The 23274-nt window shown below is 36.5% G+C and overlaps 1 protein-coding gene across 26 annotated transcripts in view; it reads left to right on the top strand.

Moving 5' to 3' along the window:
- The window catches only part of TENM3 (teneurin transmembrane protein 3), a 1330479-nt gene that overhangs the window by 943468 nt on the left and 363737 nt on the right, over positions 1-23274 (top strand). For 22 of the 26 annotated variants that reach the window (XM_032108354.1, XM_032108353.1, XM_032108355.1 and 19 more), the window contains one exon: positions 6588-6661. The exons of 3 other annotated variants lie outside the window; for them this stretch is intronic. The gene's annotated coding sequence lies outside the window, so the exon portion shown is untranslated. Of the gene's footprint in view, positions 1-6587; positions 6662-16068; positions 16091-23274 lie in introns of those variants that run through there. One more of the 26 variants, XM_032108361.1, reaches the window with a different exon arrangement.

Here is a 23274-nt window from a genome sequence, read left to right as displayed (position 1 = left end):
TGGGTTGTTATTGTTTTTCTTGGCTGGTGTTGACACTCTGTAGCAAGTACCGAGGAATGGGTGAAGCTGAAAGCCATGGGTCCCAAGTAGAAACTTGAGTTCCATCTGTTTCTTGGAGGAGAAAATATAAGAAATGGATATTTCAAGGCAGAATGTATGAGCCTGACACTGAAAAAAAAATCATCACACGTACAATAGACTGCAAATTTTAAATACCAATGAAACAGTGATACAATATTGTAAGAGAGTGGAAAACTGCCTTCAAGAAGTAGACTTTTAAAATTCAAAATTGGGTAGCTATGTTCAATGTTCTGTTGAAACAACTGGGTTATTTTCTGTTCTTGTTTTGCATGGGCTAAGTTTAGGGATAGTGATGATCTCAGATTAAAAGCTGAATCTAATGCATGACACACAGAGCAAAAAATAGCTGGATTTTGAAAAGATTTTAATAGCTAGTAGGAGGAATGTACTTAATATCCCCTGTTTCAGCCTTTGGTCCTTTAAAATTGCAGCCATGCCTTGACAACAAAGATCAGCTATTAAACAAGGTTTGTGCAGGAGGAGGTGGGAGGATGCAAGAAGTGACAAGATAAAGTATCTAGTGAGAGAAAAAGTAATGTGAGGTCTTTGGTTTGGAAAAGAGTGTTGAGTGATACAGGCAGAGTGCTTAGCTTTACCTTTTTACTGTTTACCTTTGCTAGGCAAGTCTTTTAAAGAACTTTTTGAAGAGACTAAAATTCTTTGTGATAGGTTTTTTGGTGTGTGGGTGTGTTGGTTTGTTTTTGGTATTTTTTTTAGGGGGACCGGGGGTGAAATTGTTTCTGTGTGTGTGGGTATATTTTTCTGGGGGTCAAAGAGGTGCCTTTATCATATTCCTTCAAAGTTGTTTTAGAAAAAACTGCCTTATTTTCATTATCTGGAGAATTCCTTACTTTATACAAATAATACCATTATTCATAGTATTTTTTTATGCTATGAAAGAGCCCTCTTACACCATCTCAGGATTTTCTGTCAGTGCTTAATTTTGGTGTATTTAGCGCTGCTGTACATTAAAACACTTCTGCTCTGGTTTCTATATCCAGAATTTCACAATGCTAATGATCACGTGTGGTTACAGGTAACTAAGGTGGGTGTGCAGCTTAGACTGTGGAATAGCTGGCTATAAGAGCTTTTTATCAGTTTCCAGTTCTTAAACTCTTCTGTTCACTACTCTTTTTGATTTAGTTTTTTTTTTCTTTCTTATTGGAAAGCTGTGTATCTGAATTGACTAACATCTCAACAGCGCTTTTGTACCGAAGATTAGCCAATTGTGTGGAATAAAGCAGACTGCTGTGTGCCCTTTCTTTTTGTTATCCTTTATGTATTCTGTAAAAGCCTACTTTCATTTCTTTCATGAAAATGAATACTAAAAGGTTTAAAAATGAAACCAGAGTGCATGCCACAATGATTTGTTTGATTCAGTGGCATTGTTTAAATGGTTACTTGAGCCAAGTGGTTACTTGAGCCACATACCGTGTTCATATTTATGTATGTGCGTATGTATATATGTGTGTAGTCATTTTCAGCTGTTAATTGGAGGTAATAAAATTTAAAGTGATGGTACAGCAGAATAAACAGCACAGTTCACCAGTACTTTCGTTTTTGACCAGAAAGTGTTTTACATCCCTGCAGTGATTCACTGTAGAGGCCATATCATGAACCTGACCAGAGCTACTGAGTCACGCAGATGGTTCTGACCTTCAGAACACAAGGTCAGAGCTTGAGTGAAGTCTCAGATAGCAAAAATACCTTCATTTTTACTGAGACAACAAAGACCTCTTAGCCATTGCTGGGTAGTTAATGTTTACTGAGTGGTCTCCCAAAGACAAAGTACTTCTTGGTTACAAATCCGTTATTGCTCTTCCCCGTGGTCTGACAGCCCTATACCCTTCAAAAGGAGAAGAGCAATGAAATATGTCACCTGCTGTAAGTGTCCAGTTGTCTTCTCTGACCAAGTAAGTGAAAAAAATGATGATGTGGAAGATCTTAGAGCAAAATCCTTCCCTTTCAGAAAATTTCTTGTCTCTGTTTACTGAATCGATCTGTGAGGGAAACATGTGCTGTGTGTACAATTTACAGTGCAATATCAAATTGTCCAGAAGAAAATACTATTGGCCTATGGCAAATGCACAAAAATATTCTGTATGGCTTATTTTTTAAGAGCAGCAATGTTTCCAGTATGTACTGCTGCAAGAAAACAGATTTCATCAGGAGTTAAGAATCTGTCTGAGCTGTAAACCCTAAGATAATTAGAATAATTAGTCTCTAGCCCAACATGTTGCTACTATGTAGTTAGTTAATGTGAGGTAGTCATGTTTCTTTGGTAAGGAGATGATTTAAAAATAAAATGGGTCAGTTAAATGGGGACACTATAGAAAAACTCTGGGTATGGAATTCCAAATATATAGATATCAAAGGACCAAGAGAATGAACCAGCTGTTCAAAAACATTCTAAGATGCTTTTAAAGAAATAATTACTCATAAGAAAAAAGTCAAGAATAGAATCTTGATGATGCAAATAAGTATTGTTTCCAATTTTAAATTGTTTTCATGATGATATAAACATGCCCCAAGATGTACTGGGCAGCTTGTTTATTCTGTACTTTTACTGAGCTGGTAACAGACGTTAGGCCTTTCAGGTAGAGATGGGTGATGTTAGACTGATGTAAAACCAATTCTATTTAAGTTGTCTATGCTTTGAAAAGCAGAGTACACAACTTTAGGATACTGTATTTCTTGCATCTCGTACATTCTTGGTTTTGACGTGTGTGGAAAGGAATATTAAATATCAGCTTGTTCAGTGTTTACTGGTTATTTGGGTAAAGTTAAGCATGTTTCACCTGAAGTCAATATTAATATTACAAATCAAACAGTTAATTAGCATTTAAAGATATTACATTTTCTCTGTAGAATACAGTAAAGGTATTGTAATTATGGACTTTGATTCTTTTCATGCCTGCTGCTGAGTTTATGAAAATATCCTTTCATGTGGATTTTTCCAATTATGAAATAGGAATCGTCCCAGTCCTGGTCAAGTGCTCTGATGCTTGTGGAAGATAAATCTGGTTTTTGTGTGTGTTCAGAATTCCTTCAGGAGAATGTATTTGCAATGACAATTTTTAAAAATTTTTGCTTAGATGCTCTTTATTTTGCTCCTTTGTATACAAATTTAAGGCTAAAATGGGGCTCATGTCAGCATAATATCTGATCAGCAGAATGGCCTCTGCTGAATAATAGTGTGAGGTATACAGCACAATTCCATAAATTGAATAGGAATTAGTAGTTTGCTATTTTGAATGTAGTTTATGTAGCTTCATACTTAACATCTCAGTCCTTGAAATTAGGAATTTGTCTTTTGGTTGCTTCTTATTGATGCTTTATTTTAGTAAAAGGAAATACAAATAATATTTGTATTTGATCCCAGTCAGTATTAACCTTCTAAAACAACACACTAAGCTTAAACCAGCTTCCAGTAAGTATGTCCATGTTAGATAACTACTTTTAGACTTCTCCTTTTGATGCATTGTGAGAACAGGTATATTGAAGGAAAAGAAATTACATGCCCTAGAGATGAAAAAGAAGCACTTATAGGAAAAAATGAGATTACAAATTACAAATAGTAGTGTAAGAAATTAAAAAATGTTGATATGGGATGGAAAAACTATAGCCATGCTTAAACCATTATTTTTATCTGTAAGGGAAAAGGTTTAATTAATAAACAAAATGCTCAAAAAAACCAAACTGAAAAACCCCCACACCTATCTCTCCCCCTACAAAAAACCCAGCAAAAAACAAAACACCCAAGCAAACAAAAAAAACCCCAAACCCCAAGCTTTACATGCTCTCACATGGCCTCCCAGAAATCAGTTGCTGGAAACATAGATCAGGAGAACTAAGAAATATCTTTGTTTTTATTGCTTAGTAATGTAGAGTAACCAGTATCCAAGTTGAGGAGTGGGTTTTGGAATTCTTAGGTAGAAAAATCTAGTAGTTTATATCATAGTAATTGATTTGGGCTACTGCTCTTGTATACATTGAGTCTTTAAGCTGTATAGAGCTGTCTGATAAGGAGCTGTAGCTCTAAGCTAGAGGTGTGAGTAGATCAACTATGTGGTTTTATGTTTGTGGCAGTAAATGATACAGTAAGACTAATAGATAAGACCCAAGGTTTGGGTGTTTTCTGGTAGAAGAAGAATAAACAGTGATAAGTTGCAAATCAGAGAATATGATAACCACTAAAAAAAGTCATTTTCAGGCTCCTGACAGAACTATTTTATCTGAAGGGTTCTTGGGATGTGAGGATCATTCTGGGTTGCAAGCAAATCTTTTTGCTCATTTAGTAACTGTTTTTAGATTTTGAAAAACAGTAAAATAAGAACAATCTGTTTGATTCCTTAAAATGCTGATAAAGTTCTAAAATGGAAAGAGAAATGGGAAAAGTTAATATCTCTGTTAGCTGAAATATCTTCTAATATAATTGAATTTTTGCTAAATGTCCTAGTGCGTTGTATTTTGTGTCAAGTGTTGAAATGTATTCCTTAGGACAGCTACCATCATAGGGTCTCTTGACTGGTTTAACTGTATAGTTAGGAGAAAAATAATTAAAGAAAAGCTGGCATTTGCATATGTAGTTTATACAGCATGGAAACTACCTGAACTTTCTAAAGGTAGTGATAAGATTACTTTTTTCCCTGCTAGTTTGTCTTAATTTGCTTCCTTCTTTTTAATATGTGTAGCTGACAAAAACAGAACATGCCATTTTGCTCAAGAAAATGCACTAAAATTTTAGTTAGGCCTTTATGAAGCATGGTACTTGTCTTATGTAAATGATGTCAATTCAGATGAGTATGGCACTGATCAATGCTATGTGGGCTGCATGGCATTTAACAAACAGAAGAGCTTTGTTAATGCATCATTAGCAAAAATGGTTTTTTTCATCCTTCGTAACTGAGTGTGCACATGCAAGCCATGTGTTTGCTGTTGTGGACTGTAGGTTTGCTTTTTCAGTCTTGCCAAGTTACAAATACTACCAGTACCCTGTGTAGTATGATAAATGGCTTGGGCACCAGCATTCTAAAGTCTCCCAGATAGGCTAAACTACATTAATGTCCTAGCAGCAGTATGTTCTTATGGATCTCTGTGTGCAAAGTATCCCACACAGGTACTTGCAGCAAGTGTTTAATCCAAAGCAGTGTCAGGTGTGCTTCTGAAGGGATCCGCAGATGAATGTGCGGTACTACTTGTCTATCCAAACAGCATAAACATGGAAAAATCAACTGCAAGTGCAGAATGGGAGAAAGTAATTGCCCGCTGTAATGCTCATGAATCAAGAGATAGTTTATGTTAATGATTCCTGTACTGGAGATGAGTAGACTTTTGTTTTGAAAGGTTGCTGGAATAGAAGTTGCTGGAATACTGAGTTGTTTCCTTCTTCATGAACAGGTGTGGACTGACAGGTTCAATTTTGTGGAAAGAAAAATTTGTCATGTTAGTGCTAAATTTAAGGTATTGTCTCCTAGATGTTTCTTTTGCTCTGCCTTTGTAGTCTAGATTAACAGTGGAAATATATCAATAGAGAATCTACCAGGGAATAAAGCTTTGCAGCAGAACTACCTGCTACATAGAGATTCATACAGGAGGAAAAAAAAATGAAATTTTTCACAGGGGTACCTAAAATATGGAAATGTTCTCTGGGGTGGTATTTAATAACACCTTAAAATTTGATAAAGCAATCAATCTGCTTTTTTACTAGCTTGGAAATGTCCTGTAGAATGGGACAGAACAAAAATTGTTTCTTTTCTAATACGTAAAAATTAAATGATAAATAATTGTTATATCACCAAAAAAATAGCATATCTCAGGTGTCTTGGAGCCTGTTACCTCTCTCGGTGTTAGTATCAGAAAATTCCAAAATTTCTTATTTCTGCTATGTGCCACTTATTAATTTTCATTCATATCATGAAGGCTGCCATATTCTTCAGGCTACTTGCTCTGGCACGAGTACAGTGAGCCTAAATGCAGAGCTTGTATGACTAGAAAAAGAATTAGTAATAATTTATTCTCTGGTTGTATATGAATAATTATTTAGGTGTGGAGGGACCTCCAGAGGTTTCCTCATCCATCTCCTTGATCAGCTCCAAGCAGGCCTGGTTAGATCGGGTTGCTCAGTGCTGTGTCCAGCTGAGTCTTGAATCCCTGCAGGATGAAGACCCCCATGACCTCTCCCTGTGAGCATCCTGTGTGGGTGTTTGCCCATGCCTGTGGTAAATATTTACTGGTTTTGGATGAACTAGCAAGTAGGAATAGACTTTTTCATCTTTCTGTCCAGTGGCCCCTTTTCCTGTTTTCCTGAACTAGAGTATAAACCAAAGAAGCTGCTTCCATACTGCAGCTCTGGCTGGACTGCTTACCTCTCCTCATAGGGGAGAACATATCTTACACTTACATACTTCAAAAAAATATGTAGTCTGATTGTAATTTTTTGTTAGTGAGAAAGAGCACACTTCTGATTGATTCTGCTTCAATAATTGGCTTTCCATTTTTCATAGGAGTCTATTGCAAGGTGAAAGAGAGTCTGTGAGACATTGGCAACAATCAGGCAACTATTTCTTTGACTTTAGAGGTAAGCTGTCATTAAGTGTGTTGTTTGGTATAGTATTGGAAGGGGAGTGAAAGGAAACTAGAAAAATAAGAATAGTGTTTATACATTACCATGTATAAAACAGTTTGCCTGTTTCTGCGGATGTCTGTAACCAATAATATTTGTGCTTATCCTTTACCAGTGTTACCTTTTACCCTTCATCCATTGGAGTGCAGAACTTCCTACTTCCCCACATCTAGTTGGCAAATATTTTAAACAGGTGTGTTTCTTCCCCCTCGCACTGGCAGCAGAAAAAGTACTGTAACTATTTGTTCAGTTATTTAACCACAATGATAGTGGATTCTATAGGAGTGTATATTTAGGAATCTAGTTTTTGGTAGAGGCAAGGTCAATCACGCTTTTCGCCAGGGCAGTATTTCCCTGAAGTTTCTCACAGTGAAAAAACTTTATCAACTGAAGATGGGGTTTGTCTGCTTTCAAAATACTGGAGTGCCAGCCCCTGTACCCCAGTTTTAAAAACTGGGCACTCATCAGTTGTATAAGGGTGGTAGTAACTCTCCCCTTATTGGGGAAGGTAGGGGCTTACCAAGAGAATGAACTATTGATTTTATTTTTTAAAATCTAAATTACCTAAATTTCTGTTATTCTAGAAATTAAGAAATATGCTGAAATATAAATTTTAGTAAGACTTCTTTTCAGAGAAAGAACTGCATAATATGTTACTGCACTATGGAATGCTGCAATTTACTGGGCTAAGGATATATCAAAAGGTTAATCGTGTGTTCTCTTTTTCTGAGGCAGCTTTTCCTAGGCATAGCTGTTTTTAAGCTTTTCAGTCCGATTTCTGTCAACTAGATTTCTACAATGAACAGCCCAAAGGAGCATAAACAAGAGCTTCTGTTGTGGAACACAGTTCCTTTTTATTTTAAAGTGACTATTAACCCTTTTTAAAACTTTCTTTTGAGGTGACCAGACAAAGAGAGACTCATATAGCCCTTTGGGATTTGCCTGCAGTGAACCTTCTTCAAAAATCATGACCTTGGTTGTCCAAGTGACAAGGCTCTCAAGTTGTTTAAAGTAGATTTAAATGAGCAGAAAGCACGATGTCAAATATGTGTTGCTGTAGATGTAGTGTGACAGTACTTTGTACTAGTTGAAGCACATGTGAGTGCATCAACCACACAGGTTGCTGACAGGATGGAAACCAAAACTACCAGCATACAGCGAGACAGATACACCAACTTCTCTTATCTGAACATGCAAGCATTTAATACATAAAAATGAATACAGGTTATGCTTTCTTTTGTCTGGGGTTAGGAATAATGACAGTCTTTCTTGGTAACAAGGACATTCTTTGTAATGCAGATGTATGTGTACCTTTGCCTTTACAGTCATAACAACTTCTTGTCAAATGAACCAAAAAATCCCAAACGAAACTTTCCCATCATGATAGAACAAGAACTCAGTAACTTGTTATTCAAAACCCTGGGATAGAATGCATTTCTGTCTTCAGAAATTGGGTTCTATATGCATTTCCCTGGGAAAAAATGTACTCCAGTGATTGTTTCAATGTATGCACTGGGTTATAAAGGGAGTTTCAGTGATACTGTACATATCAGCTGCACATGAGCAGTTTGTGGTTTGAAGAGGGAACCTGGGATGGAGAGATCCAACCTTCTGTATCCGATTTTACCCTGTGGAATATGGCATTAAACAATCCTATTGTGTGTTTAAAATTTCAATTTTTCTATTGGAACACTAGACCATATGGTTTATTTGGAGAAGTTTATGGATAGTTCATCTTTGTTTACTCATTTTCTACTTTATATGTCAGATAATGTGAGGAAATGTAATGTATCAAAGGTAAACCTTGAAGTTCAGCATGGTGTTAAACTATCCCTTATGTCTTAATTATTTTATTAGAATATAAAAGTTGTGTCTCTTTGATTTAGCTGCACATTTGAACTAAAGTTAGATCGAGCTGATGTATAAATATCAGGTAATTGTGAAATATTTAATTAGAAAAGGGTATGGATCTTGTTTCACAAGAACTAGTTGAAGAATTGAACACCGCAGGAGAGATATTATTATTCCTTTTAATGTGTGAACTAGACTTGGGGTATATTTTCTAACATCAGCCAGTCTTTTTGATTTTTATAGAAAATCCTGGTGGCGGTGTGGTTTTTGTTTTTTTTTTTTTTTCTTTCCTCTGTAGCCTACAGTTATTTACTTGTCTTATCTTATACATTTATTTTATACAATGGTTTACAAATGGAAAATTTTCTTAGGATATATATTTAGGATATAGTATAGCTAACCTGTAGAAGTGCTTAAGTTATTCAAATATACAAATATATGTGCTGTGTGAGATAGACTAGAAGGCTGTGTATCACTAGTTATTTATACAGCTTTTAGCATTCCTGTGTGTTGCAATTTATTTAGATCCATGTTTTGAGCATGTTGCATTGTTTCCTGTTTCTGAGACTTAGTGGAACAGCCTCACAAAGAAATGCTATTTGATGATAAGATTGCAAAGTAGGAATGAATGAGCAGAAGAGGAGTATGCCAGGGCTGTAATAATGTTTGTAACATTCATTAAACTGTTTGTTAAGTAATATATTCGGTCAGACGAGTGTTTCCCAGCTTCTACATAGCCTATTATGTGTTCTAGTAAATTAAAACTAGGAAACCTTTGTTGGAGTTATAGTGCTCAAACTGACATCTAATTCCCCCAGACAATAGGTACAAGCCTGCAAGCCTCTCTAATTCTTTCCAGACTTTACATTTATTGATTCTTTTGTAAACGTGTTTCATCCAATCTATTACAAACAGCACTGGTTAGAAGTGTGAAGTTTACCACGTCTGACCTAAGGCACATTGAAAATAGCAGCCACCTGCCATACAGTCAGGCATCCCAGATTTACTTCCAGTCAGAAGAAAATCTGGACCTTTAGCGGCTCAGCTGGTTTGGTTCCTGCTTTGCTTAGAGGGACTGACATGTTAATTCTTTGATCTGTCTGGTTTGGAACTGAATTTAGTTCAGCTATCATTTGTATTCTAGGTTATGTTTTATTACTTGAGTTGGCTTATATAAGTAGTTTATTTTGATTCAAGACTTCATTTTCCCTAGTCTTGAGTAATGTTTTGCATATACAGATGTAAGTTTCTTACTGCAAAGTATGGATTTACTTCCTTTTTTTTCTTAACATGTCAGGTTTTCTACATCTCTTATTATTAAAAGTTACCAAATAGTCCATTCATGATCTCTGAATGAATAGAAAGAATAGTAAATTTTAGTGAAATGAGCACAATACATTTTTATCTTCATCTTATATTGTAAAACATATGTAATAAATAATTGATAGTAAACAAACACATGTTATTTTTCCTACCATATTCATCACCAGTTTCAAAGCTTTGAAGTTCAGTAAATAATTTATGATAGTTGTTAGTGTAAAGAAATCTGACTGTAGTCCTGATCCTGCTTGGTTTTTGTCCTTGTTTTCAAGCATATCTTTGGTAGCCATACTGAATGATAAAGAATGCATGAATAACTGATGGGATTCATTAAACAGATGAAAATTAAATCAGCTATTTTTAATTAAAAAAAAAAACCTCTTAGACATACATAATAAAAATTTTGTGTATCTTAAAGATTTTTGGTTTTTTAAAATTTGGTATGAATTGCTTAAGACAATGAAGAAGTGAATGTTTTTAATACAGAGTGGAACATGTTTTCAGCCTGCTTTTGTTCTCAGAACTTCAATCAGGGTGTCTTTTAGCCTGGTTAAATATCTTGCTGAGATCTGCTATATTTGCTGAGAATGTAACAAAAGGTGTCAGAGTACAAAAACAAAGAAGTGCATGTTTTTGGCCTTTACTGAAATGTTCCATAGAATACATGTTTTAATTCCTTTGTTTTCCCTTGTTTGCATGGGAAACCCAAAGATTTTGGAGAGGTTTTTAAGCAATGAAGAGATTTTTTTTTTTTCCAGGTCATTCAGGGTCATCAGGATGGCTTTTATTTGTGTCCTTATACAAGTTCTTAAATGCTCCAGTAATGTATTGTGAGTCTTCACATATATTCTGACTTATATAAAACTTTAAATAAAGCAGGAAAAAAAAAAAAAAAAACATTACTTCAGGCAGAGATGTAAAAATTCTGTGTAATTCTGTAGCTTCCTGGTGTACTCATTTATGGTATCTCCAGTTTAACCCTCAAAATAGAATGAGATCAGAACATAGCAGAGTGGTTTGAATGCATCCTCATTTTGGCTGCAAAAAGCAGTGGCGTGTAAAACCTCTCGTGTAGTTTTCCCAAACTGGGCGGGGAACTGTAGTACCTGAGAATTTCTGGTTCGATTTTTTTGTTTGTTTATTTTTGGGGGTTTTTTGTTTGGTTTGTTTTTGGGTTTTTTAAAACATTGTCTGCATATAAATGCAGATGCGTGATAGTACTTGTGCCCGAGGCGACAGGACTGCGTAAGAATCTCTGGCCATTCTAACTCCTCTGGGCAGGCTGCAACCTGCAGTGCTTGTCTTGCTGTGTAGTTGTGCGTATGTGAAGCCCCAGGTCTTTGTTTCTGACACGGGAGGTCTAGGCAGCACGGGATATTAATGGGTTCTGTGTTGTACAGCTGTAGTTACAATGAGGCATCTCAGCAAAGCCTTCAAGAATATTTTCAATGCAGGGCTGAATATATAAGGCACTAACACGGGGAGGCTGTTATTCCATGGTATAGGGTCTTCTGGGTCTGAGGTTTAGGCTGGTTTGTGAGGCTTTCTACTTAAAGGTGATTTATAGGTATCATGAGCCAGATGTTGTGAAAGTTACCAAGAATAGCAAGGACTTGTTATTGCCTTTCAGAAATTTATTGTCTCTCAAGATTTCCTGTACACCACTGTTATTTCCCTTGAAATCAGTATGGGACCTGCAAGACCACATTAAGCTATTATTGTCATTAGTTCACTAATTTTTCTGGTGTGGCAGATGACAGAAGAGGAATGTTTTGGGAAGTTTCTGACTTTGACCGATACGGTGATAATTTCACTTGGCAAAGGCACGTTACTACTTTCTCCCTATTGAGTAATAAAAGCCTTCTCCAGAAAACGAATTTGTTAGATGATTTCAGGGGGAAAAAAAAGGCCACCATCTTTTATAATTAAAAGAGTTAGCCTAAATATAGATGTTACCATTGACTGCTTAGTGTTGTTTGACAGTGGCAAATTGTTTCCTTTAGGGATCTGTAAATGATGTGATGAGCAAATATTCAGTCTTCACTTGGTAGCTTTAGCTGTTTCTTGAAAAGTACTTTTGTTTGGTTTTGTTCTAAAAGCTCTTCTTTTTCTTCCCTCTCCATGGCTTTTGTCATGCTTTTTTTTGTCTATTTTTAAGTGCTACCCTGCAAAACCAGTGACAAACAGTTGATAAAGCTAGTGATGAACACCCATATTCTTTTGGAAGCTTTAAAATTGTTAAAAGATTATCAGCAAATAACATTACAAGAAACGTGACTGCAGTGTGATCTCATGCACATTAATTTTTCAGTGCAAGAAGAACCTGTATACTCGCCTAAAGCATTTCTGGCTTCATAGATCACCTTGAAGGATTGGGGCTTGCTCTTTGTAAGGAACATGGCTTGCAACAATACATCACCTTTGTTTCTTTGCTCCTAGAGAGAATGTGCTGACAGCAGGGCTATGATAGAACAGGCCACATCCACCACTGACTTTTTGCTTTCAGTGTCACCTTGGGACATCATGTCTGGTTTACGAGTACTGATAATTTCGTAACGGTGTTTTAGTACTTAGCTTTTTTTGTTGTCTTGTGCAGCCTACTGGCTCTTCAGAGGCTAAGTTCATGTGTTGCACAAAGTGGGTGCAAAAATGTTGTAGAAGAGGGAAAATCTCAGTCATTTTCAAGCTGCCTTTTTTTTTTTGTAGTCAGGCTTTGTGTACACTTAAAAATTGTGCAAGTTTTTATTAAATTGTAATCTGGTTTTGAAAACATCTGGATTTCTTGGCAAGGAAGATGAAGCAGAAAAGGTGGAGAAAAGGCTGACTTCAAGGGTAAAATGAACCTTAGCTAAGGGAAGCAGGTTAGCAGTTCTGTGTGCACTGCCCATGTTCAAGATAGGATACTGCTCACACACAGCTCAGTTAACTGCAGAACAAAGGAACAGCTTACATAACTCTCAGTACAGAGAGATCAGGTAGTAATTTTCATGACCCCTTGTAATATCGTAAAAGGTGAGGTATTCACAAATTCAATGCTTGGTTCTCCTTATTGAAAATCTTCGGGGTTAAATTAATAAAACAAAGTTGTGTAGCTGTCAGTGAATGCCTTCATGAACTAAATGTTCCTTTTTAGGTCACTAGAATCGCCAGTTAAACTATCAAAAGCAGTGTGCTTTAATTAAAATAATTCTTTTCTGTGCAAATCTATTTGAAGAAACAAGTAATTCATGGTAGAAGATATAAAAATTGGAATCTGACAAATGTGTACTTGTACATAACCTTCCTATAAGTCCTGAACTCTGTCTTGAATGTGTATTAGTTGCTAAATCAAGTCAGATATCTGAGGTGCGAACTGGAGAGCTGATAGCAAATATTCATAGTGGAAGCTGATAACAGCCTTAATTAAGCTGATGCTATCTTTCCATGATAAATTTAGAACTTCTCCATAAGACATCTGACTTAATGCTCCATTTGCATCCAGGAGTGTTTGTTTTAGATCAAACACTGTCTCTGTTAAGAAATCTGCAGATGTCTCTTTGACAGGCCTAGCTAGAGAGACCTATCTGTCTTTCACAGAAGAGCCTGGGAGCTTTGTTTCTCCTGTGTTGCAAGGTAGTGAAGGAGGTGTACATTGACCTAAAGCTGACCTTCCAACATTTAGCTTTTTCAAGGTTGACATGCCCTGAGAAATACTTATTTTTTTAATGACTAATGCGTTCTCATAGCAATTCTTGAACCCAGAATTCCTTAATCTTTTAGTTACTGTACTTGCTTAATTCCAAGGAGCTTATCTTGAAAACTTTGGTTAAAATGATAATTTTAGAATAATTCTAGAAGCTTTGGTGGGCACAGTCCAAGGCAGCTCTATTCCTGTATTGTTAACTGCAATTAAACTGAAAGGTTCTAAGATAACAATCATGTGGTGAATTTTTTGAGTAGCAAGTTAGTATTATGTCACCAGATTGTTGACATTGATTCAATCACCAATGGATTCCAATCACCAGATGGATTTATTGTCTCTGCCTATTTTGCTTTCAGGAGTTGTACACATTGTAAATGTGTCCCTTAATCATCAATGGGGAGAGACTGCCTGAGACAATTTTTATTTTAAGTATTTTCAGGGAATAATAACTTGATTTGAAAGTTAAGTCTTGTACTAGAATTTTTTGATCAAAAAATAAAATGCGACATTTTTTCCTTCCTAGAAATTCTGTCATTGTTTCTGAACCAGACATTTTAACAGGATTCTTCTTTATAGTTAGAAGACTTAATGGGAGAGTCCAGTGCTATTCCCTCACAGAGAGTGAATAAGCACTATTCATAAATGGTAATTCTTATAGTTGTCTAAACTTAAAATAAAATGGATCATTAAGTTGATGTAAATTATGAAAGTCATCTGCATGTTTGGCTAAAAGTCCAGTATCCATGTATTTTGTGTGAAAACAAACACAAAACAGAGAAACAGTTGTTTCACCAGAACCTGAGAAGTGGTGTGAGAAAAAGGAGCTCTGTGTGAGAGGTGTAGAGGCTCTGATGCATATGAGCACTTAGAACAGGCAAAAGAAGTCAAGTGTGTTCTGCTGTATTCCTGCTGCCTGCACTTGTATGTGCTAACATTTTTTTCCTAGCTCTTTCCTGCTTTTCACTTTTTTTTTTTCTTTTAACATTGTATGCCCCTGGATGAATTTTTAGGATTTTTTTTTAAGAGGACCTTGAAATTTAATTTCAACTTAATTATTTTTCTGTGTGTGTGCACACGTGCATGTTTGTTGCACTGTGACACTGCTAATTCAGCAGTGTTTTGTAACTTCTGAGGTGTTAGGATTTCTTGGTGTGTCATACCTTGGGGGCAGGAAGCAGAAACTGGTAAGAAATAGGAGCCAATGTACATAATTCTGACATGCTTAAAGTTACAAAAGTTGCTCCTTGGGCAATTGGCAGTTGTGAGAAACTGATGGGTAAATATAATACTGGTCGTTTTCTTATCTATCAGTTATTAAGACAGTGGCCAGTTGAGTGGAGTTTGTACCTGGAATGATAAATTTTTGCAATTACATCTCTGGACAGTTAGTATGGTTAGATCTATCTGTATGTATTTATAGTTTTATATATACATATAGCTATACTGATAGTTAGGTAGCATGTGTAGTAAATGAACTAATAATCTATCACAAAAGTAGCTGAAAAGTACTTTTCCAAAAAACTAAGAAGCTAGTGTTTACTCTTCTCCAGTCTATAATTGTTCTGTTGTATTTGTCTGCTTGTAATCAGATTAGTTGTATTTTATGGAAATTGAAACTAAAATTGTAGATGTTTGTGGAGGGATATGTTACTCTGCTGAGGTACTAGGAATGTTTCTGGACAAAATAAATATTCTGTGTGAGTAGTTCTGCATATCAGCAGGTGTAGGAGCATCAAACAGGAAGGTGCAGATCCAGAATACGAGGGGCTTACATTATCTGTAGAGATTCTCTGCTTTGTGATTAGAAAGGTGACATATGTAAGAAACTCCTACAGATGAGTGGATATCAGTTTTGCTTTGTTGCCTCACTCCCTTCAGTTTACATACTGCCCTCTTTGCTGCAGTGTTTGCAAAACACTTCACTGTAGTAGCTGTGTTTCCAAAGTGCTGCTGAGTACAGAAGCAGATGGCAGCTCAGTCATTTATTCATCTTGCACTATTTATTTCTATTATTTCTCTGGAAGCAAGTTAATTGATGTTAAGCTGTGGCTTCCTATCTCCTGCTTTTCCTGCTTGCTCACTTTCTCTTTTATTTTTAAAGAGGAGAAGATAGAAATCATGTCTGGTTTCTGTTGGTGCTTTTTCTTTTGTCTTTCTAGTCATGAATATTTCAGTGCTCTAATGAGGCATCTTTGAAAAGTTGTGGAAGATGACATACCAAAAGACTAAAAATTAACTAAGACAAATTAGTTTCTTCTGTTTCTAGGAGCACACATGTCAAGATGATGATAAGAGTATGTCTGAAATACAAATTAGGATTGAAGTTTTGTGTGGGTTTTTTGGGGGTGTAGGAAGACAACACCAGTCTAACTTCCTTCCATTTTGTGTGGAAGTAGGCAGTGCAGGTTTGGACAGCGTGGGTTTTTAAAGACTTCTGATTACTCCTCCTGTGAAATAAACAGCTACTTTCCTCTCCAGCAGAAACGGTACCAGGTGGATTTGGCACTGCTTGGAGAACTCTGCTTACAAAGGTAACTACCAAAACTTCATTGCCTACACAGGAGGTTGTATCAAGTTAGGTCTTGTATGGTGACATCCAACTCCACTCCATCCAACCTCCACCAGGAGGTTTTGGGATTTTTTTTTTGTTTGTTTTTTATGAGATCATGGAAAAAACTGTAAGGTTTTTTTGTACTTAGTTGTCAGTCCTTTAAAATATGGTTAGAATGAAATAATTTTAACAAAATCAGATGGCATTCAGTCTGTTAAAAGAGAAGATTTTGCTCTTCAGAAAACACTTACTTATTTGAAGTACTAGACCATCATTCTATATGGACACATTTAATTGGATATATTTAAATTACTGCTGATGGGCCAGAGGAATAAACAAAAATAAATAAATCCAGGGGGGTGAGCATGCACTGACCACGAATGTCATTTCAGTAAAGAAAAATACATAAGGTTAGAGTAGATCCCATTGCCTTAGAGCTGAGGGAGGGGAGTTAAAAAAATGTAAGCAACCCCAAGGCTGAGCTGAAGTTTTAGTTGCAAGATCTATAAGCTAATCAGTACTGCTAAGATTTCAGCTAGAATCGTGTGTGCTCTGTTGGAGGACTCTACTTTCTTTAAGGAATAGTATGATCACACAAGAGCTATGTGGATAGACTTAATTTATAGGGATTGTTAAGTGTGGAGAAGATGGTGGGGTAGAGAGGTCATTAAAATGGCTTCCTGTCCTCACCTCTCAGTTTGCATGATGGTCCTTCCCCTCATACAAGTCTGTGGAAGAGTGAGTGGGAGAGCCAGGAAATGGTGTTGATTCATCAGTTTAAATAATCCCTGCAATCTTCTGGTTATATCTGATTTCAGCTATCACACTGCCTTACATTTGTGCTTCCTGCTGTTTGGAATGCCTAGCTGGTGGTGTTACAGAGGAAGGCAAAGATGACAATTAGCTGAGCTGTTACTCATAAGTCTGCATGGTGCTCCAGTTCCCAGATAGACACAGTAATCTGGGGTAAGGAGTACACATTTTGTGGAAGGTGACTGCATATTTCATTTGGATATTTCAAACAGTGTGAATTTCACCATGGGTTTATGTGAACGAGACTTCATTTTATTACTTTTTTCACTGCCTTCAAACCCAAATGCTGGTCTGGAAGAATGAAAGGTCACAATCCTGGACCAGTTGCCCACAGCACAGTAAATGGTGAGGAAGAGAGTGGTACTACGCGACTTGTGTGTGCCTCTGGGAAACTGAGATTCTTTCTCGGATCTGGTACGCAAAGAACTGTGAATGCCAGAATAATATTACTCATAAATTGCCCTACATTAATTTCTATTCCAATTCTGTGTCACTCATGTAAGTGAAAATCTTGGAAATACGTTTGCTAAATCATGTGGTAAATGGTCTTGTTGATGACTGCAGAGTTGCTCTGGGGTTGGAGCTATTAAGCACTTATTATGGGAATCCAACAGGGCAAATTAAGAGAAACCTCTGTGTGTGCTTGTTATTTTAGGACTTTTATGCTTTCTTCTGAGAGACCTCATGTAGGACCCCATGACCTAAAAAGATTTGATGTCTTTTAGTCAGAGGTTAAGTTCTGAAATCTCAGTTACTGACCTATCAACAATGGAAATAATCACCTCCAAGGGAGGGTTTAGTGTTGTTATTCTTTAATGCTAAATAGCTGAATATTGCTGTTAATAATACATGTAAAGTAGCTTTTTAGCCTTCTGCTTAGTTGTATGTGGTATTTTCACTTATAGCTGAGTCTTTTTATATTTGTAAATTGGGAGGGATATTTTATGTTTCATTGTAAGTAACTGCCAAGTGGGTTTCTTATTTGTTTGTAGCACCATTGTAAGCATTTCCTTAAATTGGGATTGCTCAGATGCAATGGTTGTAACTTAAATCTATACGAGTGTTCCTTGGAAATACTATTCCAAGTACACAAAATCAGTGTGCCTGGCAGAATTTGCCATTATATTAAGTTCTATCATAGAAGAACGAATGCATGGTAATTTTTTGCAGTTTTTAACTGTTACCTTTCAAGGTTTTGAATGTGCAATCCATTTAAAACAAGTATTGTTGCTGTTTATAATGCTGGCTGGATACCTCCCCAGATGCAGGTTTTTAGAGATTTAACAATTTTTAATGCCAGTATACAAATGTATGCTTTTACATAAACTTCAAATTTCACTTTGGAACAGGTGAATCATCTTTCTCACTATTTCTTTTTCTAACTTCACTCAGCTTTCTCTGGAATATTAGCTATCTGAAAAACTGTCATAGTCTTCTAATGCCATTTTTGCCAGGATCGTAAGCATTTTCAGTAATGTTTGTGAGCAGCATTACTGACAGATCTTGAGTTCCAGCTGAATCAGTTAAGTCTTTTGATGGTATAGTTATTTTGCCAGCCATCACTCTTGTAACAGTGGAACTCCCCTTTGAGGAAAAAAAGAGGTCATTCATCTTTTGTAAGATTCATACATGAGTTTTATCACTATAGTAATAAAATTCACTGCTTGGTTGGTAACCACTGGAAAATGTAACCACACTTAGACATGTTGCCATATGCACAGTTAGGTAGCTATTAGAATAAACATACGATAATACATATAAAAATAAAGAGGGAATGTGTGTTTTGGATTAATTGAGGGGTGTTGGACAGTTTGAACAAAACCATAAAAATACCTGAAACAGTATTCTGTCCTTCCTGCTTTATCTCAGGTTTCTTTGGTAAGATTGATAAGCTTTTTCTTTTTACTTATTATATGCATTTACAGCTAATATTCTAGGACCCTATGTTGTCTTTAAATAGCATTTTCCCACCATCCTTGTCAGTTTGTTTATAAGGCTCTGTTATCTGCAACTTGCATAGGCAGTGCTTAGATGGCTTCTCTGTAAACTATATTCTAACCATGTATATTTACCAGTATTCACTTCCTCTTTCATTTTCATCTCTCTGTTTTTGTTGAAATATTATTGAAAGTATCCAAAATTATTTGTATCTATGGTTACTGAATGATTTAATAATTACAGCATGTGGTATAGGGACTGACTGAATGCATTGCCATTAAGGAATGATTTTCATTCAGTGGCATTTTGGGAAGTTTCTAACACTGTGAATTAATATGTTGGGCTGGGACCTCTGGTAGCTTTGCTTTGGAGCATCTGCTTCCATTGCTACTGTGAATAATTTGTCATCAAGCACAGGGGAGAGGTGTAGGGGTCAGGCAGTGGTACTGCCTTACCTGCAGCTGCTAACCTGCCCAGATCTGTCTGCTACGCAAGCCACAAAATCCTCACGGCTTGCAAATCACACTGCCTGTAAAGCCTGACAGTGCAGACAGATGAAAAGAATAACTGAAGTCTAAAAAAGGTGGGTTCAGGACATGTCAGGTTTTTTCCATGGTGCCAAGCACTTTCAGTTTACATTTAAGGAAAAAGGTGCATATCATTTTGGAGGTGGCATGCAGCAGCATGCAGGGATGCCTGGTAATAGCAGTATAGAACTTTCCACTCCAGAGGACTCCTGAAAGGAATTTTGGACTTGTGCTTGCAAAGGCAGCAATAGAAAGGGTGAGGGAATGGGCTGGAGCAGAAACAATTCCCTTTGTTGTGTGAGTACATAAAAAGTACTTTTTTTAATGAAGATTGTTAACAAATCCATTGTTGTTGATGTATCACATTGAGCTTCTGTTAGACTCGTCTTTTTAAAAAAAATAAAGGTAGTTGAACACATGCATTCAGTGTGCATTGAATGCTAAAGCAAATACAAGTCATTGACTGCTTTTCTTAATGAAGAAAGTGGTGGTGGTGGGAAGTGTAACAGACATTGCTTTTAATGAAATTAAGGTTGCACACAGTCCCAAGAATGCTAATATCTCTAGGTGATACCCATCTCCTTAGTTCCAAGATTTCTATTATTTTAAGAGCTATAGATATCTAAAGAGAAACAGTCAATTTAATTTCGTACACCTTCATTTTTAACAGTTTGTTTTCCATCTGTTTCCCTCTTGGATAGAAGCTGATTTATCGGGAACCTGTTATCCTTATAAGTGGATTTTCTACTAAGGTTTTTAAAGCATCCCTGAGATCCTACTAAGTAATGAAAAAAGGAGAAAGCTTTTAGTCCTGCAGACTACAGCTGTAGAGTATTTCAGAGTATTGTGTAACAAACCACTGCAAGCTACTCTATACAAATGAGGAAACTGGATAAAATACCATATGGTGCTGCACAGTACTTCAAAGAATTATTTCAATATTTTGAATGGGCTGAAATATCACTTGCAGATTTATTCAGTCTAATTGGGACTTCACAGTTGTACTGTTATAAAGGAGAATATCTGTGCAAGCTAAGTTGTGGGCAGGGGAGGTGGAATCAGACTATAGTACAATATAAACTAGATGAGAATTAACTTTTCCTAAAATGCATAACAAACATGATCATCTAGCATGCTGTTAGCAGCGGCACAGTAGGTTTTATGGTGCTTTTGTAATTTGGATACTCTGATTTGGAGTCTAATTGGATTCCTGGGCAACACTGAATGTCTTACATTCTTAAGTTGTGTAAAGACCATTCAAAATAATGGGATTGACATTAACCTTTTAAAGTTTCTTTTTAAAAAATATATTTGAAAAGATTTAAAAAATAAGCTGCAGTAGAATTAGAGATTTCAGGAAAAACTCTACTCTTGTGTCTTAGACTATAGGTATTCATTCTGATTGGCTCTGTGATGGATAAAATAAATTTGTCGGGTTTTTTTTCCCTGACTTCCAATTACAAGTGCAAACCAAGGGGTTAAAAAACTTCCAATTCAAATTGGAAGGAACAGCTGCCTTGAAATTCAGCCAAAAAATTGTCATTTAGGAAGTCAATAAATACTTACAGAAAAACTTAAAATCAGGGGGGCACAGTATATTCAATGTTTCAGGGAGAAGATGCTGATATAGATGCACTGAGTACTTCTACTTTGAAAAAAAAAAGGTGTATTTGGCTTTTATTTAAACTATAACTCACACTTATGAGGTTGGTGTTCTGTTGTTGTTGAAGCAGAAGGCAGAGGTGCACTGTTTTCATGTGTCCTTGCTGGTGGTTATATAAAGCAAATCCAGGCTGGTTCAGAAATCTGCGCAGAGCAAATATTAACTTTAAGCTGCTCTTATTTCCTCCAGTATTGTTACTTCTTTCTGAAACAGTGCACCTTGCAGTCATTAAAATATCAGTGCAAAGGAGAAATTCTGTGGACATGGCAAAGGGGGTGGACAGAAGAAGTAGTGACTTTGATTTAAATTGTTACAAAATTTCATTAACTTCATTAGACTCTGGTGTAGTTGTAATTCTCATCAGTGTGTGGCTGAAAGGATGCTGTGATGTGTCAGGTAATCTGATGTCTTTTGCATATTGATTCTGTTTGATGCCAGGCTGTGGAAAATGTACAAATGTTGGGCTGAAAACACCACAGGAAATAAAACCCACAAGTGATGGGGTGCAAAACTCACCTGGCATAGGCCTAATAATGATGTTAATGTTTGCCTTTTTAAAAATGATTATTAAAAGGAGCATCATTTGCAAAGGAATAGCTGCTGGCTAGACTGATTTTTCACATTTGAACTCAGAAGCAGTTAATAATCTTTTAAGAGGTTTAGAGGACATTTGTGATTCTGATCTAAAGGTCATCATACCAAGTGAACTAGGAATGGGAACAGTATTTCCCAAATCACTGGGGAATACCTGGAGAAAGGAGAAATATGTTCAATGTGGTCTCAAGGGAGATGAGAAATTCCCTTAGGACAAGAAAAAAATATGTTAAGAGAAGCTTGGATATGCAAGGGAGCTTAGGCTTGAGCATTTTGTTTTTGCTAGTGAGGAAACTGAGGCAGGGAAATGAGTGTACCTTTACAGTTTTGTTTGCACGTGCATATGTTTTTTTTAACATTATCTGAAGTTAAAACCCAAACTGGAATCAGTATGTTTTGGTGCTATCCTTTTCACTCATTTTCCTCATGGGATAACTGATTAATCTATAATGCCTTCAAGTTTTGGAGCCCTGTGAAGCATTGCACACACAGTGAAAAGGATTTTGTGAGGTTAGTCTCTTACTGGGAGGCTTAATCATCTTTACTGCAATGCCTAATTTAAGGGAAGAATGGGGACGTTTGCTAGTGCTGCCAAGGAGGGGGACTGTGCCAAAGTCTCTTCAGAGCCTTAAGCTCCTGGGACCTGCAGCCCTTTCTTGTTAACACTGTCAAAACAGTGCATTTCTATTACTTCACTGGAAGATATTCCATCTGACTTTTGACCAGTAATCACCTTTTCAGGGTAATATATAACTTTTTTTGTGTTTGTTTGTTTGTTTTGTTTGGGAAACTCATAATTCAGGTCATAAATGTATATTTTGTAATTCTATCAGCTCTTGTTAGTGCCTCGTCAAGGGGCTCTCCACTGTGTGGTAAGGTATATTGGGGAATAATTGCAGTTGTTTTAACAATCTAGTCCAGCCCCTTGCTCAAAGCAGGGCTTCCTTCAAAGTGGAGTCAGGTGGTTGAGGGTGTTGTTAAGTCAAGCTCAGAAAATCCCCAAGGATGAAGATTTCACAGCATCTCTTGGAAGGCAGCTCCAGCCTTTAACCATTCTCATTATGAAGCTGTGGGAAAGGGTTTGCAGTGTATTTTGCAGATATTGGATTCTGATGCTGACTTGGGTGTCTCATTTTTTACTTCTGGGTAAGATGCAGATTAATTGAACATACCAAGCCTGTTTGGTTTTGATCTAGAGCTTTTAACTGACGCCATCTAAGAATACTGAATTGCTTTTAAATCAGTGTTGAGATTTTACTTGTTGGCATCGGTTTTGATATATTGGAGCTGCCAGGGAGTGTTTTGTAACTCATGAGATGTTTAGTTCTGTTACCTTGTAACACAGTTTACATACATTTACTTTTTGTTTCTTCAATGTGTAATGGGAGTCCTCATTCTCTGCTAATGCTGAGACATGGAGTTTGCATCTATCTGTCTTTTCCACCTATCTCTGTAAAGTGCAATTATTTCTAGCTGGCTTCAGAAAAAAATGTGTTGTAATGTGTCCATCAAGCTGCATAGCTTGAGAATTGTAATATTCCCAAGAGAATATAGACTCTGTAGAATATAGGGTCTGAAAGTAGCTGATAATCTAGTTAAAACATGAATTTGCTGTTATGTGTGTTCTTG

This window comes from Corvus moneduloides, chromosome 5 (genome assembly GCF_009650955.1).
Source record: "Corvus moneduloides isolate bCorMon1 chromosome 5, bCorMon1.pri, whole genome shotgun sequence".
In the NCBI taxonomy this organism is placed as follows: Eukaryota; Metazoa; Chordata; class Aves; order Passeriformes; family Corvidae; genus Corvus; species Corvus moneduloides.
Note: the sequence above shows the minus strand (reverse complement) of the source record. Positions and strands in the feature narration are given on the sequence as shown.